Genomic DNA, 17,687 nt, shown 5'->3' with positions numbered 1-17,687 from the left:
TGTGGGTTCTGTCAGTGAGCCAGTTGGCAACCCATCTTGTGACATAGGGATTTATACCTAGTTTAGTGAGTTTAGCTATAATTCCACAATGAGGAATGGTGTTGAAAGCCTTGCCGAGGTCAAGATAGGCTGTGTGAACCACCTTACCCTCATCTACAGCTTTGGTGACTGCCTCAAAGAAGTCGATCAGGTTCAGGAGGCATGATCTCCTTTTTACAAACCCGAAACGGGTGGGATCCAGAGTTTGGAGGTTATCAATGTCTTTGTTTATGAGTTCCATGATGATACGTTCCATGGCCTTGCAGACCAGGCTCGTCAGGCTAATAGGGTGATAGTTCCCGGGATCAGTGGTGGCTCCCCCTTTCTGGAGTGGGATAACTGTTGCTGTACACCATTCAGTGGGCACAAAGCCTGATGTGAGGCTATGATTGAACATGGTACTTAGGTGGGGAGCCAGTTCGTTCTGAAGTTTATGTAAAACGCAGTCTGGGTTGTTGTCCAGTCCCATGGATGCTGTGTTTTTGGCTTTAGAAAGTGCAGCTTTTACCTGTGTAGTTGTGATTACAGGGACTCTGCATTCTTCCTGTATAGATATGGGCTCTTTAGGGGGTGGGGGGGGTAAAGTTAGCAGTGAACCTATCTGCCAGGGTGATGGCAATATCAGTTGGTTCTGTAATTTACGTGCCGTTGTGCTGTAACTCAGAGCAGATCTGGGTGTTGCCATTGAGATTCTTGACATAGCTATAGAATGCTTTATGGTTGTCCTTAGAATCAGTGGCGATTTTGTTTTCCTAGCTAGCATTGGAGGATCTTATAAGGGACCTCAGCTTCTTACAGAGGCTGACCAGGGAGCTCCTCCACTCATGGGATTTTACTCTCTTTTGCAACAATTTCTTCCTTCTGTTGTACAGTTTGTTTATGGCAGGGGACCACCAGATTGGCTTCCTTTTTTTGGAGGATAGCGTCTTGGTTCTGTTTGGGATAGCACGATCCATGCACTCGTGTAAGTGCTTTTGTATAGGATTCAGCAGTCGTAACTGTATTGTCCATCTGCATGGGTGGCATGAAGTTCACCACTTCTGTCTTAAGAAGCATGAAGTTGGCTTTGGAGAAATTTTTTACAGTGGTTTCCTTAATGGGGGGGGGGGATGTGGATATTAAGGGTGATTAGCTTATGGTCGGATCAGACCAATGAGGAGTTGACTTCAGGTGTGGAACACCGGTCACTCATGTTGCAAATGACTAGGTCTAGGACATTGTTGCCCCTGGTGGGGGTGTGGATAAGCTGATCCAGGGCACTGGAGTTTATGAATTCCAGAAAGCGTAGTGTGAAGGAGTTGGTACACAAGTAGTTTTCCCAGTTAATGGTGGGGTAGATGAAATTGCCCATTATTAGGGTATTTGGTTGAACCCTAATATTTTCCAGTACATCAAGAAAAGAGGAGTGGGAATCTTGGGGCATGGTGGGGGATCTGTAGGAAGCTACAACTTGGATTTCAGTTTTGCCCAGAGTTAGTTGCACTTGGATAACCTAGGATGCATTATGCTGAGCAACTAGCCTGGAGGTGTGGATATCTTTAATGAATATGGACACACCTCTGCCTTTGGTGTTCCGGTCCAGGTTACATGGCCGAAAAGTGTGGTAAGAGTTACAGCCTGGTAGTGCAGGGGTGCTCTCTGAAGCCTTGAACCAGGTCTCAGTCACTGCACAAATATCAATGTTCTCCATTTTAAGGAGTGCCTCGAGTGAGTGCATTTTGAGATTTAGACTTCTAGCATTGAGTAGCATTACCCTCAGTTTTTGCTTGCCTGTTCCTGCTATGGTGGTGAATTTTTCATTTGAACCTTGCCTTAAAAAGGCACTATAGGGGCAGCAAGAGCCTTAGCCAGTACCCAGAATCCCAGGGGCGACAGGTGCAGGTCATCTCTGGCAAAGCATCGTGGCCTGTCGACCATGTCATCCCAAGCAGACAGATACTGGATCCCCCTAGAATGACACCAGAAGCTCAGCCAATTGTTGAAGTCAAATCATTTTGTCCCTGTACTGCGGCATCATTCTGGGTGATGGCAGAATGCTACTCAGGGCTAGGGTCATACCTGCCTGGGCTACAAGATCGGAGAGCTCTTCCATGTCTCTTTTCATGTAGTCCAGAGAGGTACGTCTCAGGTCGTTCACACCAACATAGACAATAACAGAGTCATATTTGTACTTGTTGTGGAGTGACCTGAGAGCGTGGGTTATGTGGCGGATCCTGGCACCCAACAGGCAGCTGACAGTAACCTTCTCCTTGTTTAGCCTGGTGAGTGGGACATCAGTGTGCCCGACTATAGAGTCACCTATGACTAGTATGTTGGATACGTTGTTTTGCCTTATTGGCTGTGGTTGGGTGGCACACTGAGTATGTGGGCTAGGTGTCTTTTGGGTTATGTTGGGGGGTGGAAGTTGCTTGCATTTCTGCTTTGGTGGTCTCTGGTTGCTTGGGCAGATTATTATTGAGAGCCTCCGCAAATGTTTTTATGTTTATGTGTGGATTTTGGTGGTGTAGATTAGTGAGACTATGTGATAAGTGTAGTGTGGTGCAAGTGTTTACTTTCTCCTCTTGAATGTCAAGTTCTGTCTTGGTTGGAGAGAGCTTTACCTCTAGTTTGGCTAGGTAAGTGCAACTCTCACAGGCTGTAGTGTTGGGTGGTAGGAGGAGAGGGTTGTCTGTGTACATGAGGCAATTTCTACATTGCCCCAAGATGCCCAGATTCATCAGATAGACAGGAGAGAACACTGGGAGCTGACCCTTGGACATGCCCGAATAAAAAACTATTTTCCTCTAGATAAGTGAGAAAAGTGAGTACAAGAGCTGTTTTTCTCTAAGCAAGTGAGAAAAGTAAGTGCAAAAACTACTTTCCTCTAGATAATGAGGAAGGTCGAGTGCTATAGTAATTAGTAGCTTATTTAGTGCTTACAAGTTCTGAACAAGTGCTGAGCATGAATAAGCAAATTCAAGTGCTAAAACTAAGAATCTGTATCTGCACTAGACTAGTTACTGGAAAGAAACAAGTGCAAATGCAGGCTTTCGAATCAGAAAGTTGAGAGAGATGGAAAAGATTGCCCAGACGGCCAATAACTACAATTTCTGGGCCAGAACCACTCATGTGGTAGACAGGTTACCTAGTGCGTACCACTCCCACTGACAAGCTAGAAGGCTTCCCTTCAACACAGAAAGGCTTGGGGGGCTCAGAAGCTTACATACAGTCCTGGATACAGCAAATCTGTAACTGGACTATACTAGTTACAGGAAAAGTAGGAAATAGGCTTTCTTTTATTTTATTTATTTATTTATTTTTACAGAAAAGTAAATAAAACAACAGTACAAACAATTCAAATGCAGTGCAAGCTAGCACACTTGAGTATGTAGCAATATTAGACCAAACACAGTTTAAGAAATGCAATTAAATTAAAAATGACTAATAACAACTGCAGAAGGAGTGTATTAGGTAGAATGTGGTAAAGAGATGGGACTGGGGGGAATGTCCCAGATCAAATCTACAGTGGGGCGGGCAACTGCAAAAGCCACCAAATTTAAACAATAATCCAGACATAGGGAGGATGGGTGGGACAAAACACTTTCAGCAGAGATCTGAAAAACTATACAGTGAATCAAAAAATAACAGTGCACACCTCTGAGTTTTGGACCTATGCGGTCTGTCTTTATCTTTACATTTTTTCGGAATATCGGTAGTCTGATGGCTTACCAAAGCCATTTCTGGATAGTTAAACATAGTACCAAAATAATTTGCTGCAAAAGTAGCCTGACGACGAATAATTCAGGGGTTGAATAAGGCACAAAACTGACAGCGAGGGACGTTGTGGTCTAGGCCTAAGCAAGTAATGCAGTACAAATGAAAATCTTTATGAGGTATTTGCTTTCCACAGGTAATACAATTGTTAACTTTTACTGACATCGGTTTAAGAGCAAGATAAAAGGATCCCCAGTGGGGTACTTAACTTTTTTCAAGACTTCGGTTCTGAAACTCGAAAACGAAAATTTCAGGAGTCGGCTGACCGGCACTTGCGAACTGCTTTTGCTTCGGGCACCGCACAGCAAGAAAGACTGATGTAATGGCGTTGGCTGCATGTTTTATACGCCTGACGTCATGGAAGAAGGGACAGCATCCAATGCAAGAATCCAAGACTAATATTCGGGCCAGCTGAGAGCTACCTACTGGCAGATAACCCAAATGTAATGACTGCAACAGTGAAACACGAAGAACATCCTGCCTTTGTTCATTAGTAGTACGGTGGGGGGTGGGGGTCAAGCATCTCAGTTTATTACTGGGCAACATAATATTTACTGGCACCTTCTTTTTGCATCTAGCAATTTTACTTTGCTGTCTGTTACTGGGCTATTATAGCAGTATTTAAATCTGTCCTCCTCTTTTTACAAATTTGTCTGGACTCCTAGTTGCCAGTGGCAGTGAATCCAACTCAAAGACATTTTCAAAGCCATCCCTGAACACCAGAAGTACTGGACGAATGGATGTAGGTTTGGGTTTCCCAGTACCAAAAAACAAGATATTTTTTGAAAAAGTCTGAAAGTTCTTTAGTTCCAAACTTTCAAAATGATCCCTCATTAAATTCAGAGTATCCCCAAAGGAGAGGAAGGAGAAAGTACAGTTGTGTACACTTACCATAAATGTAGATGTTCGAATGTATTCACTGTTGCAGTCATTACATTTGGGTAATCTGCTGGCAGGTTGCCCTCAGTCGGCCTGAATATCAAAGTCTTGGGTCCTGCGTCGGTTGCTGTCTCTTCTTCCATGATGTCAGGTCATCAGGGGTATAAAACAGGCAGCCAATGCCATTTTTAGTTATCTTGCCTCAGATGTCAGGTGCCCCCCAAATGGGGAGCAAAAATATATATAAAAAAATATATATAGCTACATATACATGCAATTGTAACATAAACTTTACCTTCATCTAAAAGCAAATACACCACAAAGGCTGTAGAATATAGTGAAGGAAAGAGAATCTCCAGAATAAAGGGGGATGGTGGGCGGGTAACCTGGACTGCAACAGTGAATACACTTGAACATCTATATTTATGGTAAGTGTGCACAACTGTACTATGTTTTTTGTGTTTCACTGTTGCAGTCATTACATTTGGGTAGAATCCCAAAGCTATGGATGGAACTAAATAGCATTAGGAGCGGCTATAAGGTCCTGCAGAACTGCAGTGGCAAAGCCTGCCCTGGACTTGGAGAAGAGAGGCAAATGATAATGCTTTGCAAAAGTATGCACAGAACTCCAAGTAGCAGCTTCTAGAATGTCTTTGGTTGGTACCCCTCTGAGAAAAGCTGCTGATGTAGATGCAGCCCTGGTGGAATGTGACCTAATGCCCTTGGGTGCCAGTTTACCATGATGCAAGTAGCAGAAACAAATGCAGTGGCTTATCCACTTTGAAATAGCCTGCTTTGAAATAGCCTTTCCCTCTGATCCTGCAGCAAATGCCACCAGTAGCTGCTCAGTTTTGTCTTAGATATTTGGTCCTGTTTAAGTAGAATCTTAGTTGTCTGTGCACATCCAAGGAATGCAGAATCCGCTCCCCCTTGTTCTGCGGATTTGGGTAAAAAGTTGGCAGGTGAATAGTTTGGTTAAGAGCCACACTGGATACCACCTTAGGCATAAATGAAGGATTGGTCCTGAGGGACACCCTGTCTAGGTAAAATATAATAAAAGGCTCCACAGCCATGAGGGCCTGCAGCTCTGAAACTCTTCTTGCTGAAGTGATTACCAGAAGAAAAGCTGTTTTCCAGGATACACATTTTATATCTGCAGTAGCAGCTGGTTCAAATGGAGGCAGAGTGAGTGTTTCCAACACAAAATTGAGGTCCCATGCAGGAATTGGTGATCTTCTGGGAGGGCTTAAATTTTTGGCCCCTCTAAGATACTGTTTTAGCAAACAATGAGAAAAGATTGGTGGCTCTGTGTTGTAATGAGCAGAGATGACAGGGGCATGGATTTTTATTGATGAAAAAGATAGGCCCTTGTCAAGCATCTCAGTCAAGTATTGCAAAATCTGAGGAATACTTAGCTTTGCTGTGTCAATTCCTTGTGCTTGGTTCCAAGCACAGACTCTCTTCCATTTATCAGCGTAACATTTTCTAGTACTAGGCCTTCTGGCTTCCAAAATGACATCCATCACAGATTTACTGAGAGGTGTTGTTTGAATAACTACATGATCAGCCATGCTGCCAGGTTCACAGTTTGGAGCTGATTGTGCAGGATTTGATTGTTTTGCTGAGACAGTAAATGAGGTATTTGAGGCAAATACCAAGGAGGGAGTTAGGACACATTCCTTAGTATTGGGTACTAGTGTCGTCGAGGCCAGTCCAGGGCAATTAGAATAATTTTTGTTTTTTCTTGTCTGACCTTTAGTAGGACTTTGGGAAGAAGAGGCAGAGGAGGAAAGGCGTAGACTGATAGGTGTTTCCAACTGAAGGATAGGGCATCCACTTTCCATGCTTGTCTGTGATAAGTCCTTGTGCAGAATTTGTCAAGTTGATAATTCTGGGGAGAGGCAAATAGATCTATGTCCGGGCTCCCCCATTTCTTTGTTATCATGCTGAAGACATGTGGATCCAGTTTCCACTCGTGAGGGTAACTAAGGTCTCTGCTTAGGTCGTCTGCCAGAGTATTTTGTTTTCCTGGCAGGAATTGAGCTTGAAGATGTACTTGGTAAGTCAAGGCTGTGTCCCACAATGCCATCGCTAGTCTGCAAAGGTGGTAGGAGTGTGTGCCCCCCTGCTTGTTTATGTACCACATAACTGTGGTGTTGTCCACCTTTATCAGTAGTTGTCCTGGATGAAGTAAGTCCTTGAAGGCTGTCAGAGCATTCTAAACAGCTAACATCTCTTTCTGGTTGATAAGCAGATGCATTTGTTTTGGGTTCCATATACCCTGAATGCATCTCCCCGCCAGGTGGCCCCCCCCCAAGCATAGTCTGATGCGTCTGCAGTTAGGGTTTGGTTGGCAGGGAGTAGAGTGAAAGACCGTCCCATGTTCTGGTGACATGTCTCTGCCCACCAAAGAAACTCCTGTTGTAGGCAGGGAATAAGAGGAATCGTTTCCAGACTGTGACAATGTTGACTCCATAGACTTTTTAGGTACCACCGTAGTTTCCTCATATGCAGTCTTGCATATGGAATCAGTAGAATGCAGTATGCCATGAACCCCAAGGCCTTCAGAATTTGTCTTGCAGATTACTTCAAACTGATGGCAGCAAAAATAGTCAGTTGCCTTTGTCTGGCATAAGGTAAGCCACCTGGGCAGTTGTATTAAAGCCTGCACAGGAATGTTATCTTTTGAGAGGGTGCCAGTTGTGATTTCTTTTCATTTATTGTGTACCCTAGGCATGTTAGAAGCCTTTTCACAAATGCCAGATGTTGAAGAAGAATGTCCTTGTTTTCTGCTTGAATGAGACAGTCGTCCAAGTAAGGATAGATTTGTATAATACTTTGCAAAATGCAATTACTGGTGCCAGGCACTTTTGTAAAGACCCTGGGTACAGTAGACAAGTCAAAGGGCAGTGCAGAGAATTGGTAATGCATAAAGCCACCTTGAAGCGGAGGTATCTTCTGCACGATTCCCTTATTGGGATATGCAGGTATGCCTTAAGTCTAGAGTCACTAGCCAAGCGTTCTTGCCCAGCATGGGCAGAAGCTGCTGCAAAGTTAGCATTTTGAATTTTGGTATTTCCAAGAATGTGTTCAAAATTGATAAATCCAGTATTGGGCGCCAGGTCTTGTCTTTTCTGGGTACCAAGAACAGTCTTGAGTAAAACCCTTGCCCTTTTTCCTGTTCTGGCACTGGCTGAATAGCCCCCATATCCATGAGGGTTGTAACTTGTTTCTGTGCCTCTGCCCATTGATTTTGTGGCAGATCTGGCCAACCATTTGGAATTGGCAGAGTATGGAAATGAAATCTGTATCCCTGGGATACTATGTTTAATACCCACTTGTCCTGGGTTAACTGCCAATTTTGAGCATGAAGTGCTAGTTTTCCCCCTAAGGGGGCTGGCAAAAGATAAGTGCTTGGTGATGGCAGAGGGAAGTCATTAGACTGTTTACTGTAGGGTTGCGCTTTATTTCCTCCAGATTTTGAGGTAGAGGCACCCCATTGCTTTGACCTGTAAGAATCCTGTGATTGGTATCTGGAGCCCTTTGAGTGCCTGGATTTGCCCCGTGAAGCTCTGTCAGACACAGGAAAGGACCAATTTTTTTGTAGGCCAGTGTCTACTACTCTTGGTGGCTGCACTTGTAAAAAGTCTTTTACACTTTGCATAGACTTAGCTTTGTCTTCCATTTTCATTAAAACCTCTTCTGCCTTATTACCAAACAGAGTATCATGCTGTAAAGGTGCATCCAACAATTTAGCTTTAACATGATCAGACAAATTTTGCTCCTTTAACCAGGCATGCCTTCTAATCACAGATCCAGTAACTGCGGCCCTGCAGGAGGCCTCTAAGGAATCAAAACCACACTGCAAAGTATGCTTTCCAAGTTGTTCTGCTGCATGCAATAATTCCTGTAATTCTTTATTTTCCAAATATTCAGAAATCAACATCATTTTCTGTTTCAATAATCCCATAACATGCTGTTGATATTTAAGCCTATGAAACTGGCAGTTTAAGGCCCTAATTACCAAGGTTGCAGACGTATAAACCTTCTTTCCCCATCTATCCAGCACCCTGTAATCTCTCTCAGAGGGGGTAGGATTCTTAGCTGTTGAGGCCTTTACACCTTTGGGACCCTGTGATATAGTTTCAGGGTCAGCAGCAGGATTTTCAAATAAAAATTTGTGCGAGTCAGGAACCCTGTAATATCTGTCTGGCTTGCCAGGAGCCGGAGGTACGGAATCTGGAGTCATGCTTGATTCCAAAAACACATCATCAACAATGTCTAATACAGGAGGTATGGCTAAAGGCCTATGCTGAGGGAGAAGGAAATCGTTAAGCCTCCTTTTTGATTCTGAGAAATCTTGACTCGCCCAATGAAAATGTTCCCTCAAAGTATGCAAGGTTTCTCCAAAGGAATAATCTTCAGGAGGAGATGCAGATGGGATGGATTCCTCTGCATCTGAATCGTCATAGGGTGGTATAGAAAATCCCTGATCAGAAGATACAGAAACCTGATCTGAAGATTCACAATCAGTGTCTTGCCTAGGCCTCTTTTCGGGGGTGAGGGGGGGGGGGAACCCCTGATCAAGGTAATTAGGTCTTCAGCCATTTTGATCATCTGCTTTTTGGGCATAGAGGCCAGAGCACGTGGCTCATGCGTCTGTTTTTTAGCCTTAGAAGTTGCCTTTGTCTGTTTTTGAAGCTGGCGTTGGTTTTATATAGAAATGCTGAGGCCTGAAGACACTCTCAGAAGCCAGTGCCTGCTCAGCGGCTCCGGACCCATCCAAGGGAGAGACATCCGCAGGTACATTACTTTCAGAATCTCACAGCGTGCCGGACTCCATATGGGTCTCGGTAGAGGCCTGCGACTCGAAAGTAGCAGGTATCGGGGGCTGCGAAAGCACCTCGAGTACCGGCGACTGGCTTAGCAGAAGCTTCGTCGTCGGTTTTGGACCTCGACAGTCTGTCTCTGTCCTTTTCTTTGCGTTTTTTGTGGTCTCCGGTAGTCTGATTGCTATGACATTTCAAGGTAGTTAAATCTGTTTCCAAAATATTTTGAAGCAAAGATATACCGACGCTTAATAGTGCGTTGGTTAAATCTAGTGCAAAACCGACAGCAAGGCACGTTATGGTCTGGGCCTAGTCAAGGAATACAGTACAAATGAAAATCCTTATAAGGTATTTGCTTCCCACAAGTAATGCAATTATTAAACTTTTACTGACATCGGTATGGCGAAAGAAAAAGTTTCCCTAATGGGGTACTTAGCTTTAATTGAAGACTTCGGTTCTCAAGCTCGAATTCGAAAATTTCAAGAGTTGGCCGACCGGCACTTGCGAACTGGTTCTGCTTTGGGCACTGCACGGCAAGAAAGACTAAAGAAAATGGCGTCAGCTGCCTGCTTTATATCCCTGACGACCTGACGTCATGCAAGAAGAGACAGCAACCTACGCAGGACCCAAGACTTTGATATTCAGGCCAATTGAGGACAACCTGCCAGCAGATTACACAAATGTAATGACTGCAACAGTGAAACACAAAGAACATCTTGAACACACACAAGGATTCATCCTCATCTGTGTTGTATTTTGATGAGAAATACAAATGCATGGAATACAAAAACTCTTATAGAATTCATGGGTTCATGCAAGTACTACATTAGCTGCCCTTGTAGGCCATTTGTAGCCTAGAACATTTCCCTTTTGATGCTTGAAATAACCCATCCAGTTTGGTTAGACTGGTCTTGCCCATCTCATGGTTGATAACTATACATTACCACTAGGAGAACAACAGAGATCATACCATAGATAATTTGAAGAGACTCATGCATGGGATAAAGCATTTAGGAGCTGCCTCCGTCCATGCAGTATAGGGGGCAGTCCTGGGGCACATTTTCTATTACCCTTCTGTAAGTCTAAGCTGTTCTAGAACATGGACAGGGATAATTACTGTTTTATGTGAATGGGGCTCTGTTCCAGAGCAATAGTATCCTCTGCAAGACATACCTGTTTTGCCAAACTTTCCTGCTGATGTTGAAGAGGTTTAGATCCTTGGTCATAGTAGGTTTGATGCCATCTGATTTGCTGATGTGCAGTAGATCCATCAGTATTAGGTCGGAGGATGCCCATGCCAGACAAATGTCACCTCTTAGCAGTCTGCAGGGCACAAAATATAGTGACAGGGCTTTGAGTCTGCCCATATAGAATATATTGATTAGATCTTGTATCCCTTTAGTAAAGTATCGCTGTGGGTGTTTCAGTTGTTGCACGTGTTTGAACAGATACATGCCAAAGGTGGCATTATACAATATGTTTGACCTAATGCGGCCTGAGTAAAGACAGACAATGACATCTATAGATCTAGATGCAATCCCTCTGTTTATGAGCTGCTCAATATAGTACATGCTTAAAAGAGTGGACACGTGTCAGTCGAAAGTCAGATCACTGTTCACATATGTTCCCAAATCCCAAACAATTAGGACCGTTTTTACAGCCATGCTGTTAATGTGGTAATTCCCTGTGGCAGACTTCCCAAGGGATACAATAATGCATTTTTTCACATTTAGTTTCAGTCCATGACTCTGGCATCAGTTACTTATTTGGGACAATCCTTTCTGCAGGATAGCAAAGTCATTTGGAGATGCAATGAATGCTCCTAGCTTGCAGTCATCTTTAAATTTAATCAAAGTCCGTTGGTACTGACTCTTACTTCAGAAAAGTAGATGCGAAACACAAGAGGTCTCAGCATCAAAACTTGGAGGACTCCACTGGTGACTGGCCTCTTTCTGGAGGTGGATTCCCCTATTGTGATCTCCTGCATCCTATCTATGAGACAAGCTGGCATTCCATCAGGTGATGTAGGGTTTATTCCCAGTTTATTTAACTTTTCTACTTTAACCGAGTGCAAGATTTTGTCAGCACCTTTGGCCAAGTCAAGGTATACCATTTTATCTTCATCCATTGCTTTGGTAACCTTTTCAAAAATAAATTCCACCAGGTTAAGTAAGCATGACCTGCCTTTGAAAAATCAAAATCGAGACTGGTCCAGTGTTTTGAGGTTCCTTATGAACTTGTGGATTAGTTCTATAACAGATCCTTCTATGGCTTTGAGTATGAGGCTCGTCAGACTTATGTGTCTGTGGAAGGTCCTCCCTTAGGTTCATAGAAGGTTACTAGGTTAACAGCCCTAGAGCCCTTACAAGTCTGGCCATATTTATCCCACGTTTTCCCAATTGTCAGGTGTTAGGTGAGTGATGTTTGCAGAGGTAAGGGTCTATGGTAGTTAATGGCAGACTTCCTCTGTTTAGATAGGACATGGGCACCACCCCAGTAGCGAATATGTGGTCACTCATCCATTGATCTAGGTTGCATTTGAAGAGGGTCAAGGAGGTGCTCTTTCACGTAAACTGGAAGCTTTTTTTCAGAGAACAGGCAGCCTTCTGGAGTCAGAGGCTAAGTTAACATCCCTGGGCTGAGTGACCCTCCTACAGTTTGATTTACAAATGTGTAGCATTTCCCTCAGGGCCAGATCAGAGACTGCTTTTTAAGCCAGGCACAGGTCACCCCTTAGCAACCTGTAGAAGACTGAAAACAGTGACAAGGCTTTCAGTCTTTCAGCATAAAACTTGTTTTGTGTACCTTGTAATTTCTTTGTGAGAAACCTCTGTGGTCTCTGCAATTGCTGTAGGTGCCTGGTGAGGTACATGCAAAAGGGGCACTGTACTCAATTATTGGTCTGATGAGGTCTGAGTATAATGGAATTATAACATCCTTAGATCTAGATGTTATGCCTTTACCTATAAGGTGTGCCACATAGAATGGTTTCCTTACTACTGTGGATACATGGCGGTCAAAAGTTCAGACTGCTATCAACCCGAGTACTCAGATCACGTACCACTGGGTCTACATTTTGGGAAAGCTGACATCCCTGCTAATTACATTCTAGACAGCACCCCCGTAAAGGAATAATAATGCATGGTTTTGCATTAGGTTTAATCTGTGGCTTTGGCACCCATCATTTGTCTGCATTAACCCTGTCTGCAGTATATTAACATAGTTGAGGGACTCCATGATTGCAACCAATTTGCAATTGTCAGTGAACTTGGTCAGCCACAGGCTGTCCAAGTTTGCCTGGACATCTGAGAAATAAATTCCAAACAGTAAGGGGCACAGCAGCGAACACAGCAGTATGCCACTGGTGAATAGTCTTTTGCTAGAGGAAGTCACCCACTGACAGTATGTGTCCCATTGGTGAGCCAGTTGGCTACCCGTCTGGTAATTTAGGGGTTAATTCCCAACTGGGAGAGTTTCTCTATAATACCTGGTGGGGGATTGTGTCAAATGCCTTGTTTAGGTCAAGATAGGTGATATGCACAGTCTTTCCCTCGTCCAGGGCCTTGGTGACTTTCTCAAAGGTCAACCATGTTTAACAGGCATGATCTACCTTTAACAAATCTGAACTGGCATGGGTCCGCAGTTTGCAGATTACCTATGTCCATGTTGTCCATAATAATTCTATGGCCTTGCAGATGAGGCTAGTCAAGCTTATGGGCCTATAATTTCCAGGATCAGTTGATGGTCCCCCTTTGTCCAGAGGGATTGCTTTTGCGGTCCTCCATTCCTCTGAAACATAGCCACTTCACAGGCTGTAGTTAAACTGGAATCCAAGTGGGTCTGCTAGGTCACGTTGTCTGGTCTCACTGATGCAGTGTTTTTGGCCTTGGAGAGTGCCGAGATGACTTACTCTGAGGAATGGTGGCAGTATACTTTGGGGTATGACTGCAAGGGACAGGAAGATGAAATCTGCTCCAAATCCGTCAGCTACCATGCTGGCTATTACCTCCAGTTGAGTATGGGTGGTGCCATCCTCAACCAGTTCAGCACATAGCTGGGTATTCCCTTTTAAATTTCGGACATAATTAAAGAAAGTCGTGTGATTAGGGTCTATATTATATAGACGGAAAATCAAGACGTCGAATGCTCACATGAGCGTAAATGCAGAAATTCGAAATAGCTATTTTGGGAGGCTGTGCCCCCCCCCCCACTAAATATATATTCCAACTCCAAGATCACATTACAATGAGGAAAGGGCAAATATTCCGATCCTCACTGTAGTGTGATCCAAAAAAATAAACATTGAATGTCTGCATTTACGCTCATGTCAGCGTTCCACATTTTGACTTTTTGTAGATCAAGTAGACCCTTGTGATTATCCTTGGCTACGTAGCCTATTTTTGCTTTGTAATTAGCTTTGGAGGACTTGACAAGATCTCAAATTTGTTTAAGCTAGAGAGGGGCGTCTTCCTCCGCTGAGCCAGTTCCCTCTTGTTCCTGGACATTAGTTTCTTTCCCTTGTTGTATAGCCTTGTTTATACTAGGTGTCCAGCAGGGTGGTTTGTTTTTTCATCGAGACATGGCTTCAATCCAATCAAGTACAGCCAATTTTATGCAGCTGCTTAAGTGGTATACAGGGCATTGGTGTACACCTTTGCATAGGAGGCCATGTTATCTACATTCGAGGGGGCTTTGAAACTTCTTATATCATCACTTAGTAGGAGGTAGTTTGTCTTTGAAAATTTCTTACGCGTTTTTGAGCTTGATGGGGTATCTAGTCTTATAATTACATCGAACGAGACTGATTTATGGCCCAATCTTACCAGGGAGGACATTAAGAGGGGGGGGGGTGCAATGCTCTTCCGTGTTAGTAAATACTACATCCAGGACATCTGAGCCTCTTGTGGGTATGCTGACTAGCTATTCCAGAGCATTTGCATTGACAAAGTCCAATAACCTCTCATGTCTGTGGTCATGTATGTTTCCCAGTCAGTGGTAGGATGATTAAAATCACCCAGAAGTAGGGTACTGGGTTGTATGGCAAAGGACTCTGTAAGTCCGGGTATGCAGTATGCTTTTCCTGTTTCATGGTGGGGGACCTATAGCTAGCTATGATGTAGACTGGGATTTGCCTATAGTTAATTTGACATGCAGTAGCTCAAGAGAGTCATACTACTTGACCAGTCTTGAGGTGTACTTATCCTTAATGAAAATAGATGCACATCCTCCTTTGGTTCTTTCATGCTCAATTTATCATCTGAAGGTATGGACAGCATTGTAGCCCTACATGGCCGAGGTGCTTTCTACACTTTTGAACTATGTCTTCATGACTGCACAGATGTCAGCATCTTCCAAAGTGAGGAGTGCTTCCAGGGAATGCAGTTTCTTGTTTATACTCCTAGCATTAAGCAGAAGTGCTCAGTTTATTTAGAGAGGATTTTGTTATGTAGGGAGGTTAGTTATTTTGACACTGCCTAAAAAAGGCACAACAGGGGCAATGCCTTTGGCAGTATCCAAAAGCCAACAGGAGACAGGTGCAGACCATCTCGGGCAAAGCAGTGTGGCCTGTCAACCATTTCTTCCCAGATTGACAGATACTGGATCCCCTTCAACTGACACCGGAAGCTAAACCAATCATTTTTTTGTTTGTACTGTGGCATCATCCTTGGAGAAGGTAGAATGCCGCTTACACCTGCCTGTGACAAATAATGTGAAACCTCATTCATGTCTCTCTTCATATAGCCCAGTGTGGTATGTCTCAAGCCATTCACCGCCACATGGACTATGATGGAATCATACCAGTATTTGTGAATGAGTGACTTGAGTGCTTGAGTAATTTGACAGATCCTGGCACCTAACAGGCAGTCAACCATAACTTGTTCCTTAACCAGCCTGGTGAGAGGAACATCAGTGTGTATCACAATGGAGAGACCTATGACCAATGCATTAGGTTTTGTGGTGTTACACCTTATAAGCTTATTTATTGAGACACTGGTGTGTGTGTGTGTTATTATATGCTGTGTTTGTTTTTTGCATTGTTATGTGCTTAAGTGGTTTCCATTTGGGAAGTCTCTGATCTTTTGGGAAGTTACTAGTGAGTACCTCCGCATATGTGGGTTTGTGTGTCGTGTCCTTATTTAGTGTCATGTCCTTATTTAGTGTTGGAAGTGTATGTTTGTGCTGACAACCTGTTTGGTATTTGATTTGTCCTTATATGAAAGTCTTGCCTCCAATTTCAGTGTAACTGCATCTCTCACATAAAGTATTTGTTTGTTTCAGGAGTAAGTGGTTGCTAGAATACATGAGACAACTGCTACATTGCCTCAAGATGCCCATGTCTAACAGGGTGGCCAGAGAGATGATGGGAAACTACCCCTCCATGACAGCAGGCTGTTCCTGTATGTTTGATTAGGAAAGGGAATGGGTAAATTTGACAGGACTGTGCTGGTAGCGCCGAGACTGCAAGAGGGACCTATACTTTGTGTAGGCTAAGGTTGATCAATAAAGCAACACTGGTCAGTGCACAACTGAGTTGCTCCTAGAGCAGAAGAAAAGCTTGGAAGGGTTTCACTGACAGCCGTTTAGGGAAAAACTGAGCTTCTAGGCTTTTGTGTCCATACAGAGCACTGATAACTGCTGCTAAGTGAACAGCAGTACCACACAAACACAAGGCTCAAATACGAGCAAAGTGAAACAAGTTTTAAGTCAACTACCAATCAGGAAAGTGCACAATAAGCCTTCCACCAGCAATCCCAAACTCACACAAATTAGATCAGCACATTTCTGCCACAAGGATATAGAAAAATAACTTCTTAATCTAGAATAGCTGGCTTGGAGCCCAAATGAATAAAACAACACAAACTACTTACAACCATCAGACACAATGTAATACAGTGCAATTAACTACTTAAAGAAGCAGCAGACAGTGCAGGGTTTTTTTTGGAAACTGATGAAGTACAGTCACAGTACAGAAGACAAATACAAAAAAAAAAATACTTTGACCCCTTTTGTGCGTTTCCAAGCTCAGGTAGACCAGGTTAACATCTACTATCATTAGATGAATAATCCCAGTCCTTTTAATGTGTAAGCACAGTAAGAGTGTCTGGAGTGAAATACTATGCTACAGCTGTTCACCATTTGCTTGGTATAAAACCTGAATGGAGGCTGAGGTCAAACAGTGTTGCACAGGGAGTGGCTAGATTGAGAGTCATGACATTTAAGATGCATCCACGTAAACTGTCAGGATCCATCGATGCAGTATTTTTAGCTGTTGATAGCACTTTTAGGACTTGATCTTGTGTGACAGCAAGAGGCAAGCTGCTTTCCTGTGAGACAGACGGAGAGGAGATGGGGTACAATTTTTGCTGAATTTACTGGGCACGAGATTTGCTATTTCTTCAATCCCAGTGTAGGTAATATCGTTTGCCATCAGCTCTTCTCCAAAGACAAGAGTTCAGTAACTGCTCAGAAAAGGGATATTTGTTTCTGACAGCAGAAGCAGCACAAGAACTCAATGGCTCTCCTGGTGGTGTGGCACAAGGACATAAACATGCAATACCAGCACTCATTCTTCAGCAAAACTCCAATAATCCAAAACTGTGGCTAAAAAACAGGCACTGGGAAGGGGAAATGTCCAGGACTGGACAGTAGGCCTAGAGGGAAAAATTATATTTTTAGTCCCACCAGTACAAAGAAAAAGCTAAACCCTAACTTTGACCCACAGACTCTTGTACAACAACAGTTGATACATGTAAGGTGAGGTCTATGATAATGAAGTCCCACTGTTTATCTCCAAAGACGCAATGACAGCTGGGAACACTTAGGTAACAAGAGAGCCAAGGACTGATCCAGTCCTTATACTGCTTCCCTGCAGAATCTTCTGTAAATAATTTTTTGGGTAAGGTGGCATTTACAATGTAGTTTACTCTACTAATTGGCCGCTCTCCACAAGAAGAATGGGCAGACACTCCTTGTTATATGGCCAAAAGGTGTTATGTAAAGGCATTTTAGAGCATAACAAGTCATATGAAGTAGGATTTTCCTCTAAAGCAAAAATATAGTTTGCATAGCTACGCACTTGATGGTTCTTACAAAGAAGGAAACCTTGATGGTAATAATCATTTGGTGAAAACTGTTGGCCATACACACTTGGTATCTCTCTCCCAAGGGAATTCATTGGCCTATGAA

The 17,687-nt window shown here is 43.4% G+C and overlaps 1 protein-coding gene across 6 annotated transcripts in view; it reads right to left on the bottom strand.

Moving 5' to 3' along the window:
- AP1B1 (adaptor related protein complex 1 subunit beta 1) overlaps nucleotides 1-17,687 on the bottom strand; it is a 1,110,789-nt gene that overhangs the window by 914,243 nt on the left and 178,859 nt on the right. The gene's annotated exons all lie outside the window — the stretch shown is intronic.

The sequence above is a fragment of the Protopterus annectens genome, chromosome 4.part0, assembly GCF_019279795.1.
Source record: "Protopterus annectens isolate FY-2018-M chromosome 4.part0, PAN1.0, whole genome shotgun sequence".
In the NCBI taxonomy this organism is placed as follows: domain Eukaryota; kingdom Metazoa; phylum Chordata; order Ceratodontiformes; family Protopteridae; genus Protopterus; species Protopterus annectens.
The sequence above is the reverse complement of the archived record's forward strand: the minus strand, read 5'-3'. Positions and strand labels throughout refer to the sequence as shown.